The sequence below is a fragment of the Triticum dicoccoides genome, chromosome 6B (assembly GCF_002162155.2).
Source record: "Triticum dicoccoides isolate Atlit2015 ecotype Zavitan chromosome 6B, WEW_v2.0, whole genome shotgun sequence".
Classification (NCBI taxonomy): domain Eukaryota; kingdom Viridiplantae; phylum Streptophyta; class Magnoliopsida; order Poales; family Poaceae; genus Triticum; species Triticum dicoccoides.
Genome location: NC_041391.1, coordinates 88,824,616 through 88,838,855, shown reverse-complemented (window position 1 = coordinate 88,838,855; position 14,240 = coordinate 88,824,616). Strand labels below are relative to the sequence as shown.

General features: G+C 45.5%; 1 pseudogene; it reads left to right on the top strand.

Annotated features, from left to right (window-relative positions):
• Nucleotides 1-9,476: 9,476 nt before the first annotated feature.
• LOC119320817 lies at nucleotides 9,477-12,978 on the top strand (annotated as a pseudogene).
• The last annotated feature ends 1,262 nt before the right edge of the window (nucleotides 12,979-14,240 follow it).

Genomic DNA, 14,240 nt, shown 5'->3' with positions numbered 1-14,240 from the left:
TCTTGTGCTTGTGATCTCCATCTTCGAAGCACCGTCGTGATCACCATCGTTACCGGCGCGACACCTTGATCTTCATCGTAGCATCATTGTCGTTACGCCATCTATTGCTTCTACGACTATCGCTATCGCTTAGAGATAAAGTAAAGCAATTACAGGGCGTTTGCATTTCATACAATAAAGCGACAACCATATGGCTCCTGCCAGTTGCCGATAACTTCGGTTACAAAACATGATCATCTCATACAATAAAATATAGCATCACGTCTTGACCATATCACATCACAACATGCCCTGCAAAAACAAGTTAGATGTCCTCTACTTTGTTGTTGCAAATTTTACGTGGCTGCTACGGGCTTTAGCAAGAACCGTTCTTACCTACGCATAAAAACCACAACGATAGTTCATCAAGTTAGTGATGTTTTAACCTTCGCAAGGACCGGGCGTAGCCACACTCGATTCAGCTAAAGTGAGAGAGACAGACACCCGCCAGCCACCTTTAAGCACGAGTGCTCGCAACGGTGAAACCAGTCTCGCGTAAGCGTACGCGTAATGTCGGTCCGGGCCGCTTCATCTCACAATACCGCTGAACCAAAGTATGACATGCTGGTAAGCAGTATGACTTGTATCGCCCACAACTCACTTGTGTTCTACTCGTGCATATAACATCAACGCATAAAACCTAGGCTCGGATGCCGTTGTTGGGGAACGTAGTAATTTCAAAAAATTTCCTACGCACACGCAAGATCATGGTGATGGCATAGAAACGAGAGGGGAGAGTGTTGTCCACGTACCCTCGTAGACCGTAAGCGGAAGCGTTAGCACAACACGGTTGATGTAGTCGTACGTCTTCACGATCCAACCGATCCAAGCACCGAACGTACGGCACCTCCGAGTTCAGCACACGTTCAGATCGATGACGATCCCCGGGCTCCGATCCAGCAAAGCTTCAGGGATGAGTTCCGTCAGCACGACGGCGTGGTGACGATGATGATGTTCTACCGGCGCAGGGCTTCGCCTAAGCTTCGCGACGATATGACCGAGGTGGAATATGGTGGAGGGGGGCACCGCACACGGCTAAGGAACGATCCGTAGATCAACTTGTGTGTCTATGGGTGCCCCCCCGCCCCCGTATATAAAGGAGCCAGGGGGGAGGAGGAGGTCGGACAAGGAGGGCGCGCCAAGGGGGGAGTCCTACTCCCACCGGGAGTAGGACTCCCTTCTTTCCTAGTTGGAATAGGAGAAGGGGGGAAAGAGGAGGAAGAGGGGAAGGAAAGGGGGGGGGGGCGCCCCCCTTCCCTTGTCCTATTCGGACCAGGAAGGGGAGGGGCGCGCGGCCCCCTCCTGCCTCCTTCCCTCTTCTCCCTCGAGGCCCATGTAGGCCCAATAACCCCCCGGGGGGGTTCCGGTAACCTTCCGATGCTCCGGTAAAATGCCGATTTCACCCGGAACAATTCCGATGTCCAAATATAGGCTTCCAATATATCAATCTTTATGTCTCGACCATTTCGAGACTCCTTGTTACGTCCGTGATCACATCCGGGACTCCGAACAAACTTCGGTACATCAAAACTTATAAACTCATAATAAAACTGTCATCGTAACGTTAAGCGTGCGGACCCTACGGGTTCGAGAACTATGTAGACATGACCTGGAACTATTCTCGGTCAATAACCAATAGCGGAACCTGGATGCTCATATTGGTTCCTACATATTCTACGAAGATCTTTATCGGTCAAACCGCATAACAACATACGTTGTTCCCTTTGTCATCGGTATGTTACTTGCCCGAGATTTGATCGTCGGTATCCAATACCTAGTTCAATCTCGTTACCGGCAAGTCTCTTTACACGTTCCGTAATGCATCATCCTGTAACCAACTCATTTGGTCACATTGCTTGCAAGGCTTATAGTGATGTGCATTACCGAGAGGGCCCAAAGATACCTCTCCGACAATCGGAGTGACAAAACCTAATCTCGAAATACGCCAACTCAACATGTACCTTCGGAGACACCTGTAGTACTCCTTTATAATCACCCAGTTACGTTGTGACATTTGGTAGTACCCAAAGTGTTCCTCCGGTAAACGGTAGTTGCATAATTCTCATAGTTACAGGAACATGTATAAGTCATGAAGAAAGCAATAGCAATATACTAAACGATCAAGTGCTAGGCTAACGGAATGGGTCATGTCAATCACATCATTCTCCTAATGATGTGATCCCATTAATCAAATGACAACACATGTATATGGTTAGGAAACATAACCATCTTTGATTAACGAGCTAGTCTAGTAGAGGCATACTAGTGACTATATGTTTGTCTATGTATTCACACATGTATCATGTTTCCGGTTAATACAATTCTAGCATGAACAATAAACATTTATCATGATATGAGGAAATAAATAATAACTTTATTATTGCCTCTAGGGCATATTTCCTTCACTCGGAACACAAGAGACCGAAAGGTCAAACATGAGTCGTATAGAAGATACGATCAACATGGAGATGTTCACCGATGATGACTAGTCCGTCTCACGTGATGATCGGACACGGCCTAGTCGACTCAGATCGTGTAACACTTAGATGACTAGAGGGATGTCTAATCTGAGTGGGAGTTCATTAAATAATTTGATTAGATGAACTTAATTATCATGAACTTAGTCTAAAACTTTTGCAAAATATGTCTTGTAGATCAAATGGCCAACGCTCATGTCAACATGAACTTCAACGCGTTCCTAGAGAAAACCAAGCTGAAAGATGATGGCAGCAACTATACGGACTGGGTCCGGAACCTGAGGATCATCCTCATAGCTGCCAGGAAACAATATGTCCTAGAAGGACCGCTAGGTGATGCACCCGTCCCAGAGAACCAAGACATTATGAATGCTTGGCAGACTCGCGCTGATGATTACTCCCTCGTTCAGTGCGGCATGCTTTACAGCTTAGAACCGGGGCTCCAAAAGCGTTTTGAGCAACACGGAGCATATGAGATGTTCGAGGAGCTGAAACTAGTTTTCCAAGCTCATGCCCGGGTCGAGAGATATGAAGTAAGATGGAGGAAAATAGTTCTGTCAGTGAGCACATACTCAAAATGTCTGGGTTGCACAACCGCCTGTCCCAGCTGGACATTAACCTCCCGGATGAGGCGGTCATTGACAGAATCCTTCAGTCGCTCCCACCAAGCTACAAGAGCTTTGTGATGAACTACAATATGCAGGGGATGGTAAAGACCATTCCTGAAGTATTTTCAATGCTGAAGTCAGTAGAGGTTGAAATCAAGAAAGAACATCAAGTGTTGATGGTCAATAAGACCACTAAGTTCAAGAAGGGCAAGGGCAAGAAGAACTTCAAGAAGGAAGGCAAAGATGTTGCCGCGCCCGGTAAGCCAGTTGCCGGGAAGAAGTCAAAGAATGGACCCAAGCCTGAAACTGAGTGCTTTTATTGCAAGGGGAAGGGTCACTGGAAGCGGAACTGCCCCAAATACTTAGCGGATAAGAAGGCCGGCAACACAAAAGGTATATTTGATATACATGTAATTGATGTGTACCTTACTAGTACTCGTAGTAACTCCTGGGTATTTGATACCGGTGCCGTTGCTCACATTTGTAACTCACAGCAGGAGCTGAGGAATAAGCGGAGACTGGCGAAGGACGAGGTGACGATGCGCGTCGGGAATGGTTCCAAGGTCGATGTGATCGCCGTCGGCATGCTACCTCTACATTTACCTACGGGATTAGTTTTAAACCTCAATAATTGTTATTTAGTGCCAAGTTTGAGCATGAACATTGTATCTGGATCTCGTTTAATACGAGATGGCTACTCATTTAAATCCGAGAATAATGGTTGTTCTATTTATATGAGAGATATGTTTTATGGTCATGCCCCAATGGTCAATGGTTTATTCTTAATGAATCTCGAACGTAATGTTACACATATTCATAGCGTGAATACCAAGAGATGTAAAGTTGATAACGATAGTCCCACATACTTGTGGCACTGCCGCCTTGGTCACATTGGTGTCAAGCGCATGAAGAAGCTCCATGCTGATGGACTTTTAGAGTCTCTCGATTATGAATCATCTGACACATGCGAACCATGCCTCATGGGCAAAATGACCAAGACCCCGTTCTCCGGAACAATGGAGCGAGCAACCAACTTGTTGGAAATCATACATACCGATGTGTGCGGTCCAATGAGCGTTGAGGCTCGCGGAGGATATCGTTATGTTCTTACTCTCACTGATGACTTGAGTAGATATGGGTATGTCTATTTGATGAAACACAAGTCTGAGACCTTTGAAAAGTTCAAGGAATTTCAGAATGAAGTAGAGAATCAACGTGACCGAAGGATAAAATTCTTACGATCGGATCGTGGAGGAGAATATTTAAGTCACGAGTTTGGTACACACTTAAGAAAATGTGGAATCGTTTCACAACTCACGCCGCCTGGAACACCTCAGCGTAACGGTGTGTCCGAACGTCGTAATCGCACTCTACTGGATATGGTGCGATCTATGATGTCTCTTACCGATTTACCGCTATCATTTTGGGGATACGCTCTAGAGACAGCTACATTCACTTTAAATAGGGCACCGTCTAAATCCGTTGAGACGACACCGTATGAATTATGGTTTGGGAAGAAACCTAAGTTGTCGTTTCTAAAAGTTTGGGGATGCGATGCTTATGTCAAGAAACTTCAACCTGAAAAGCTCGAACCCAAGTCGGAAAAATGCGTCTTCATAGGATACCCTAAAGAAACCATTGGGTATACCTTCTACTTAAGATCCGAAGGCAAGATCTTTGTTGCCAAGAAAGGATCCTTTCTGGAAAAAGAGTTTCTCTCGAAAGAAGTAAGTGGGAGGAAAGTAGAACTCGATGAAGTACTACCTCTTGAACAGGATAGTAGTGCAGCTCAGGAAAATGTTCCTGTGATGCCTACACCAACTGAAGAGGAAAACAATGATGATGATCAAGGTACTTCGGATCAAGTTGCTACTGAACTTCGTAGGTCCACAAGGACACGTTCCGCACCAGAGTGGTACGACAACCCTGTCCTGGAAATCATGTTGTTGGACAACGATGAACCTTCGAACTATGAAGAAGCAATGGCGGGCCCAGATTCCAACAAATGGCTAGAAGCCATGAAATCCGAGATAGAATCCATGTATGAAAACAAAGTATGGACTTTGACTGACTTGCCCGATGATCGGCGAGCGATAGAAAACAAATGGATCTTTAAGAAGAAGACGGACGCGGATGGAAATGTCACCATCTATAAAGCTCGACTTGTCGCTAAGGGTTATCGGAAAGTTCAAGGGATTGACTACGATGAGACTTTCTCTCCCGTAGCGAAGCTTAAGTCCGTCCGAATCATGTTAGCAATTGCCACATACTATGATTATGAGATATGGCAGATGGACGTCAAAACGGCATTCCTTAACGGGCATCTTAAGGAAGAACTGTATATGATGCAGCCGGAGGGTTTTGTCGATCCTAAGAATGCTAACAAAGTATGCAAGCTCCAGCGATCCATTTATGGGCTGGTGCAAGCATCTCGGAGTTGGAACATTCGCTTTGATGAGATGATCAAAGCATTTGGGTTTACGCAGACTTATGGAGAAGCCTGCGTTTACAAGAAAGTGAGTGGGAGCTCTGTAGCATTTCTCATATTATATGTAGATGACATACTTATGATGGGAAATGATATAGAATTCTTGGACAGCATTAAGGCCTACTTGAATAAGTGTTTTTCAATGAAGGACCTTGGAGAAGCTGCTTATATATTAGGCATCAAGATCTATAGGGATAGATCGAGACGCCTCATAGGTCTTTCACAAAGCACATACCTTGATAAGATTTTGAAGAAGTTCAAAATGGATCAGTCCAAGAAAGGGTTCTTGCCTGTACTGCAAGGTGTGAGATTGAGCTCGGCTCAATGCCCGACCACGGCAAAAGATAAAGAAGAGACGAGCGTCATCCCCTATGCCTCAGCCATAGGATCTATTATGTATGCCATGCTGTGTACCAGACCTGATGTAAACCTTGCCGTAAGTTTGGTAGGTAGGTACCAAAGTAATCCCGGCAAGGAACACTGGACAGCGGTCAAGAATATCCTGAAGTACCTGAAAAGGACAAAGGACATGTTTCTCGTTTATGGAGGTGACGAAGAGCTTGTCGTAAAGGGTTACGTCGACGCTAGCTTCGACACAGATCTGGATGACTCTAAGTGACAAACCGGATACATGTATATGTTGAATGGTGGAGCAGTAAGCTGGTGCAGCTGCAAGCAGAGCGTCGTGGCGGGATCTACATGTGAAGCGGAGTACATGGCAGCCTCGGAGGCAGCGCATGAAGCAATTTGGGTGAAGGAGTTCATCACTGACCTAGGAGTCATACCCAATGCGTCGGGGCCGATCAAACTCTTCTGTGACAACACTGGAGCTATTGCCCTTGCCAAGGAGCCCAGATTTCACAAGAAGACCAGGCACATCAAGCGTCGTTTCAACTCCATCCGTGAAAATGTTCAAGATGGAGACATAGATATTTGCAAAGTACATACGGATCTGAATGTCGCAGATCCGTTGACTAAACCTCTCTCGCGAGCAAAACATGATCAACACCAGAACTCTATGGGTGTTCGATTCATCACAATGTAACTAGATTATTGACTCTAGTGCAAGTGGGAGACTGTCGGAAATATGCCCTAGAGGCAATAATAAAAGGATTATTATTATATTTCCTTGTTCATGATAATTGTCTTTTATTCATGCTATAACTGTATTATCCGGAAATCGTAATACACGTGTGAATACATAGACCATAACATGTCCCTAGTGAGCCTCTAGTTGACTAGCTCGTTGGTCAACAGATAGTCATGGTTTCCTGACTATGGACATTAGATGTCATTGACAATGGGATCACATCATTAGGAGAATGATGTGATGGACAAGACCCAATCCTAAGCATAGCACAAGATCGTGTAGTTCGTTTTGCTAGAGCTTTTCCAATGTCAAGTATCTCTTCCTTAGACCATGAGATCGTGTAACTCCCGGATACCGTAGGAGTGCTTTGGGTGTACCAAACGTCACAACGTAACTGGGTGACAATAAAGGTGCACTACAGGTATCTCCGAAAGTGTCTGTTGGGTTGACACGGATCGAGACTGGGATTTGTCACTCCGTATGACGGAGAGGTATCACTGGGCCCACTCGGTAGTGCATCATCATAATGAGCTCAAAGTGACCAAGTGTTTGGTCACGGGATCATGCATTACGGTATGAGTAAAGTGACTTGCCGGTAACGAGACTAACGAGGTATTGGGATACCGACGATCGAGTCTCGGGCAAGTAACATACCGTCTGACAAAGGGAATTGCATACGGGGTTGATTGAATCCTCGACATCGTGGTTCATCCGATGACATCATCGAGGAGCATGTGGGAGCCAACATGGGTATCCTGATCCCGCTGTTGGTTATTGACCGGAGAGCCGTCTCGGTCATGTCGGCATGTCTCCCGAACCCGTAGGGTCTACACACTTAAGGTTCAGCGACGCTAGGGTTATTAGGAAGACTTGTATGTGATTACTGAAAGTTGTTCGGAGTCCCGGATGGGATCCCGGACGTCACGAGGAGTTCTGGAATGGTCCGGAGGTAAAGATTTATATATGGGAAGTTGTCATACGGACACCGGAAGGTTTCGGGGGCATATCGGTATTGTACCGGGGCCACCGGAAGGGTTCCGGGGGTCCACCGGGAGGGGCCACCCCTCCCGGGGGGGGGGCACATGGGCTGCGTGGGGCAGGAGCCAGCCCCTGGAGGGCTGGGCGCGCCCCCCCTTGGGCCCATGCGCCTAGGGTTGGGGGGGAACCCTAGAGGGGGCGCCCCCCCCTTGCTTGGGGGGCAAGTCCCCCCTCCCTGGCCGCCGCCCCCCTCTAGATCCCATCTAGAGGGGCCGCCCCCCTTGCCCCTTCCCTTATAAATAGAGGGGTGAGGGGAGGGCTGAACACCCAAGTCAAGGCGCAGCCCTGTCGGAGTACTGCCTCTCCACCATCATCACGCCGTCGTGCTGCTGCTGGAGCCTTCTTCCTCAACCTCTCCTTCCCCCTTGCTGGATCAAGAAGGAGGAGACGTCGCCCGTACCGTACGTGTGTTGAACGTGGAGGTGCTATCCGTTCAGCACTTGGTCATCGGTGATCTGAATCACGGCGAGTACGACTCCATCATCACCGTTCCCTCGAACGCTTCCGTACGCGATCTACAAGTGGTATGTAGATGCAAACTCACTCCCTTGACTCGTTGCTTAGATGAACTCATAGATGGATCTTGGTGAAACCGTAGGAAAAATTTTAATTTTCTGCAACGTTCCCCAACAATTATGGCATAGTAATCCCCGATAATTGAGGATGAAGAAAGTGCGCGAGGTGGTGTGCCCGCAGAACATTTAATGAGGGGCATTAGTTTGTGTGGCAGATACCGTCGAATATGATTTTATTTGATTGATCAAACATCCCTAGTAATCCTTTGTATATTTTTTGATGTCGACTAGCACATATGCCTGTGCGTTGCAACAGAAAAAAAATAATATTTTGTGCAAACATAATGTCCAGAGTACCAGATTCACTATGAAGCTGCAACGCAACATCCTTCTACAAAATAAACATAAAAAAATACGTTGATATTTAGCCGTGTTCATATTTTCTTTGCCAGGCATAATCTTTCACTGATTTCATTTAAGTATAATTCTTTTTCTAATGGCATTTAGTGATTTAAGTATAATCCTTTTATTAATTACTATGACGTCCTCACCAGTTTTAGTAGGGAATCAAATCCTTTCTTTTCTAATTTAGTAGCCCCAACACATTGAAGCCTACATATCCTTCCTTTTAATTATCCTACTTTTTTACCTCAAATCCTTCATGTTGAATTTATTAAGACCACAATCTTTCATTTAGTTATTCCACCGGTTTATCCATAATTCTTTCTTTAATTAGTCACATCCGTTTAAATATTCTATTTAAGCCAACAATCCTTCCTTTATTAGCTCATTCGCTTAGTTAGCTCGCGCTAAACATGATTACTGCCACTCATATATTTAGAGCGAGTTAGGATTAGTAAATGTGAAAGACGCATAAGTCGTTGGTTGTTACATGGAAGAGTTAGACAGGAGGTCTTATGTTCAATTTCCACAATATTGATTTATTTTGACCCAATTATTTTTTGCGGTCTCTATGAAAGCCCATAAAAGGCCCATAAACATACAAGTACCTGGTCCAGATCGCTTAGCGTGTGTAAATCAAACGATAAGGACTAAACCAAACCAAGAATACCTATTCCTTTTAATAGTAGGTATAGATAGATATAGATAGATAGATAGATATAGATATAGATATAGATATATGAGAATTCATGTTTGCTCTTTTAATAATCACGTAGATTTAGATAGTGTAGATACTATAGATAGGATCATAGGAGAGATATGATACACACTTGTGCGAGAAAAAAAAACATACAAAAGGATATCTTCAGTGTAAGTTTGGGCCGATCCATTTCCACATTTCATTTTGGGGTGCTGCTGCTTCGACTCCACCTACCACATCGCGTACAGCCCGCACAACGGCACGAGCAGCGCCGCCGCCGCCGCCGCCGCCACCACCCCCAACCCCCCTCGCCGGCGATGAGCCCACTGGAGGACGACGATCTGCTCCCCGAGATCCTCGTCCGCCTGCCCCCGCAGCCCTCCTCCCTGCCCCGCGCCTCCGCTGTCTGCAAGCGCTGGCGCCTCCTCGTCTCCGACCCAGGATTCTCCCGCCGCTTCCGCATCCGCCACCGCCGCAGCCCTCCCCTCCTCGGTTTCTTCCGCAGGAATAACGGCCTGCCCTTCGTACCCACTCTCGACGCCCCGGATCGTGTCTCCCCCGGTCGTTTCTCCTTGCAGCGCGGCGACGGCGACCGGTTCATGCCCCTCGGATGCCGCCATGGCCTGGTACTCATCTCCAACAAACCTAAGAACCAGATCCTGGTGTGGGACCCCGTCACCGGCGACCAGCACCGCCTTGTCTTGCCCCCGGGGGTTGCGGTACATGCAGAGAAACATCGATCAATGGGGCGGTGCTTCGTGCTCATGCGGCCGGAGACGATGCGCAGCACTTCCAAGTGGTGTTGGTAGTGGCAGACAACGACGACGAGCAACACAGGCGAGCGCTTGCCTGCGCTTACTCGTCAGAGACCGGCGCGTGGGGTGATCTGGTCTCAACACAGCTTCCACCTGACGTTATAATGAGTGATGCTCCCACCTTGGTTTCGATTGACAAGCCTGCTGTGCTGGTTGGGGATTCCCTTTACTGGAAGCTTGCTTGGAATATGGATGGAATTCTCTAGTTTGATTTGGAGAATCAAAGCCTAGCTGTGATAAGGGTGCCAGTGGATATCCTTGAAGAGGGCCAGTACATGTTGATTATGCGGGCAGAGGGTGGGGGCCTTGGTTTACTCATCCAGACAGACTGCAGCATCCAATTGTGGAAGATGAAGACTGATTGTGATGGTGTTGCTTCATGGGGGCTTGGAAGAACCATTGAACTGGACAAGCTACTTTCTCTGAAATCTCAGGAGACTAACATGTTGATACCAGGGCTCGAGGAGGAAAATAATGTGGTATTCGTGTGGGCAGATCACATCGTCTTAACGGTCCATCTTGAGTCAATGAAGTTCAAGAAGCTTTCTGGAACCTACCCCCTTTCTCATTATCATCCATTCAGAAGTGTCTACGCTGCAGGTAAAGCATGTCTTGACATGTTCGTTATGACAAAACCAAGTTAATTTTTGATAATTGGTTCATGGCATATATGGTTCATCCTTTCCTGTTGAGTTAACAATTTTAAGTAGTGTCATATCACTTGTTCCTTTCGCTGCTTGCTGACCTCTTAAACATATAGCGATTGTTTCCTGTATTTCTATTCTGATTCTTGTGTGGTGGCGTTGTATGTAATGATTATGATTTGTTAGAAAAAATAAATCTGTTAGTGGTATATAGTCTTGTATATTCTCTGCAGCCTGGCGATGGCCTGCAATTGGTCTATTGTTCAGTTTCACTTCTGAAATTCTTGTTGTTCAAGTCAGAGCTAGCAAACTGTCTTCATCTATTTATTATCATCCACAACTCTTTGCTTACATGTTCACCCGGTCACCTCCTTGCATTGATGGCAGACTGCATCTTTGACGTCTTCTCCAGGCCCTGCTTCTCTTCCATATGCCTTTAACCACCTGACTTCTCTTTTATTTGCTAATGTTCTATCCCCTCTCTACTGGATGTGAATACTTCCGGTTGCCTTCCTGTTCAATCGAACTGCCATGCTTTCAGTTACCTCCTCAGTACTCCCCCAGTTCCTTCTGATAATGCAGGTTTTTCTCCCTCTAGCTCCCAGATGAGTCAAAACTCATTACCCTTCCCCTCTGTGAATATGTTAAGTGGTAACATAATCAGTACATCCTCTTTTGTGTTCTTCATGGACTTATTTTTTGTTTGTTTTACTTCTACTAGTTGCTACATGCCTTTGATTAGTTTTTCGTGGTTATGGGTCTATCAAATCCTAATGCGATTTATATGGTGTTACCTCTACGTGAGTATTTGATAACTATGCATGACGACCATTTGCTTCATGCTTCCTTCATATAAACGGGATAGCTATATCATTTCACATTGCTGCTTATTTTTGGTCATTATTGTACCTAGTGAACTGATGATCGTCAGAAACACTCAAAGAGTATGCTTTCATTAATTTTTGTATTTCTATTTATCCTTTTGCTCAATTTATTGCAGTTTTACGGATGATTGTTCTAGTAGAAGGCAGTTTGCGTAAATATTATTCTCAGCATATCTCTCAGTGTCTATCTAATTTGCATATGTAATCTGCCATGATCCACTAACATGATTTGTCTGGTCCAAGCTATATGTATCAATGCTTTGCCGGCAGTCTATTTTCTGCACTTTTGGTCACTTTAGGTGCTTAAGACTTTATAAACATATGATCGAAATGCCATGACTAAAAGATTCACTGTAAACACTGCTTTTGTCACAAATTGTATTTTTTACTGACATATTAATATTACCAGTAAACTAGTGGTCAAAGCATTGCTTTTGTTGTTGTCAAGAAAGAATAATGCATCTATTTTGGGCCGAGGGAACTGTGTCTGTTAATAAGACAATGCACAATCCCCAGTTGAGGCTTTTACTACATGAGTTCAATTAAATTTTATTTGTGAGCGACTAGCTAGCTCGTACATTTCTGAAAAGTATGTCTATGAGCTATAAACTAGATGGTTTGGGTTTGTTGCCCCATGAGCCCCTTGTGTGCCCATGATAACAAGGAATATTTCAAATGATTCGATAAGCTAGGATGTCCAGTATTTCCCTGTAATGGAGTTATTTGGACCACTGATTTTATTTGATTTTTGCCTTCACTGAGAACAGAATAACAGATGTAGCCAAAAACTTGAGAATATCCTAACAATAAGAGTTGAAGGTGTGGTGATAAAAATGAACCCTTTTCCTGTAGCGGTTCTCTGTTTCTAGTGTTGGTTTGTCTGCTGATGCTGACCGCTGAGACGGTCCAGTTTCGGAGCATTTGGCATGATTTCCACAATACCAGTGAAGTTAATGTGTACTGTTTGAGTCGTACAAAAAATTGAGGTACATAACTTTAACGTTTTTTCTCTGAATGTATTGTGATACATAGCTTTAACATTGACTGATGAAATTGGCTGCTCTGCAGCTATCTAGGATTGAATTCCGGTGGCCGAGATGCAGAAAATGGTTATGGTGCTGTAGGTTCTTCCAATTTCTATGCTGTTCACGGGGTCTGCCATGTGCTATACCCATAATTTGGCCCTCTGTGCCGGCCTTTGCAAACTTACCTGTCTATCGTCTATGTTCTGTATGAGGACACGGTGACTTGCTTGGATTAATAATTAGTGTTGGGTTACTCTCGCGGTTCATTTGCTTGGTGCCTTTTAAACAAGCACGCCAAGGCAAGCTCGTCTGTCAGTTGTATCGTTTACTTATGTCTCATGTTGTGTCAGGTTGAGGTTTCAGGTTGTAGGTTGCTTACAGGAGGTGGTCTCTTGCAGCTCTGTACACGTATGGATTGCAATACAAATCTCCGAAAGTGAAAAGATCAGTTCCTTGCTGTGGGCGTTCCCTTTGCTCAGCCATGCTAAAATTGACGCTGATTGTGATGGGGCGATCCGTCAAGCTTCCCTTTCTTTCAAGGGGCTGGGGTTTTGTTGCGAGGAATGATCGGGCCTTACCGCGGCATCTGGGCGCTTTCTTTGTGATGACGTCGGGTCATCTTCAGGGAGTCAGCTCCGCACTACATGCTGAAGCTTTGGCGCTGCTTCAACAAGCTAAAGCAAGCACATGGCAATTACATAATTGCCGTGTGTTGCATATGACAATGTAAAAAGAAAATGTATGTGCTAGGCGCTCTGTTAGGGGATGGCAACCAGATTGTGTGGGCTGGCCATCTACCTCAGTTTGTACTGAATCTGTGTGCTGCCGACTTGTCCAACGTTTCAGTTTAATGGAGTGCATCGGCAGTGTTACTTTCTGAAGAAAAAAATGCGAACGGACAAACACAGGCAGCTCCTTAAGATCTTGTCTAGGAAGGAAGCTCCCTTTCTTAATTTAGCACTGAGCAAATCTCCATTAGGAAAATACGTTGCCTTCAGAACAGTACCACACAAAGAATCTGGATTATCTATTAACCTCCATGCTTGTCTTGCTAGAAGAGCCAAATTAGAATAGTGGATGTCTCTAAACCCCGTATCTCCTTTGCACTTCGGCGCACATAATATCCACCAATGCATTCTCTTTTGGTTGTCACTGTCCCCCCAACATTAGTGCAACATCGAGTCAGATATTCCTTTACAAACTTGTTTAGGAATTTTAAAGATTGACATCCAGAAATAAGAGAGGAGTGTTCCACCGAGTCTCCTCAGCGATTTGGATTTCTGACCGTTGGATTTGGCTGCTTGATGCGATCTAGGCCGTCGGATCGAGCCGTTGGATGACCTACGCCGTCGGATCAGATCTCCGCACTGTAGGAATGAATAGTGATAAAAAACGTCTGCCACCGCGCGTAATTCCAGTGCCCCGCCAAGGGCATTTTCATCATTTCACGTCCTACGATATAAAACGGGCCCGCTCCTATTGCGCGACCTCCTACCTCTCTCTCTCTCTCTCTCT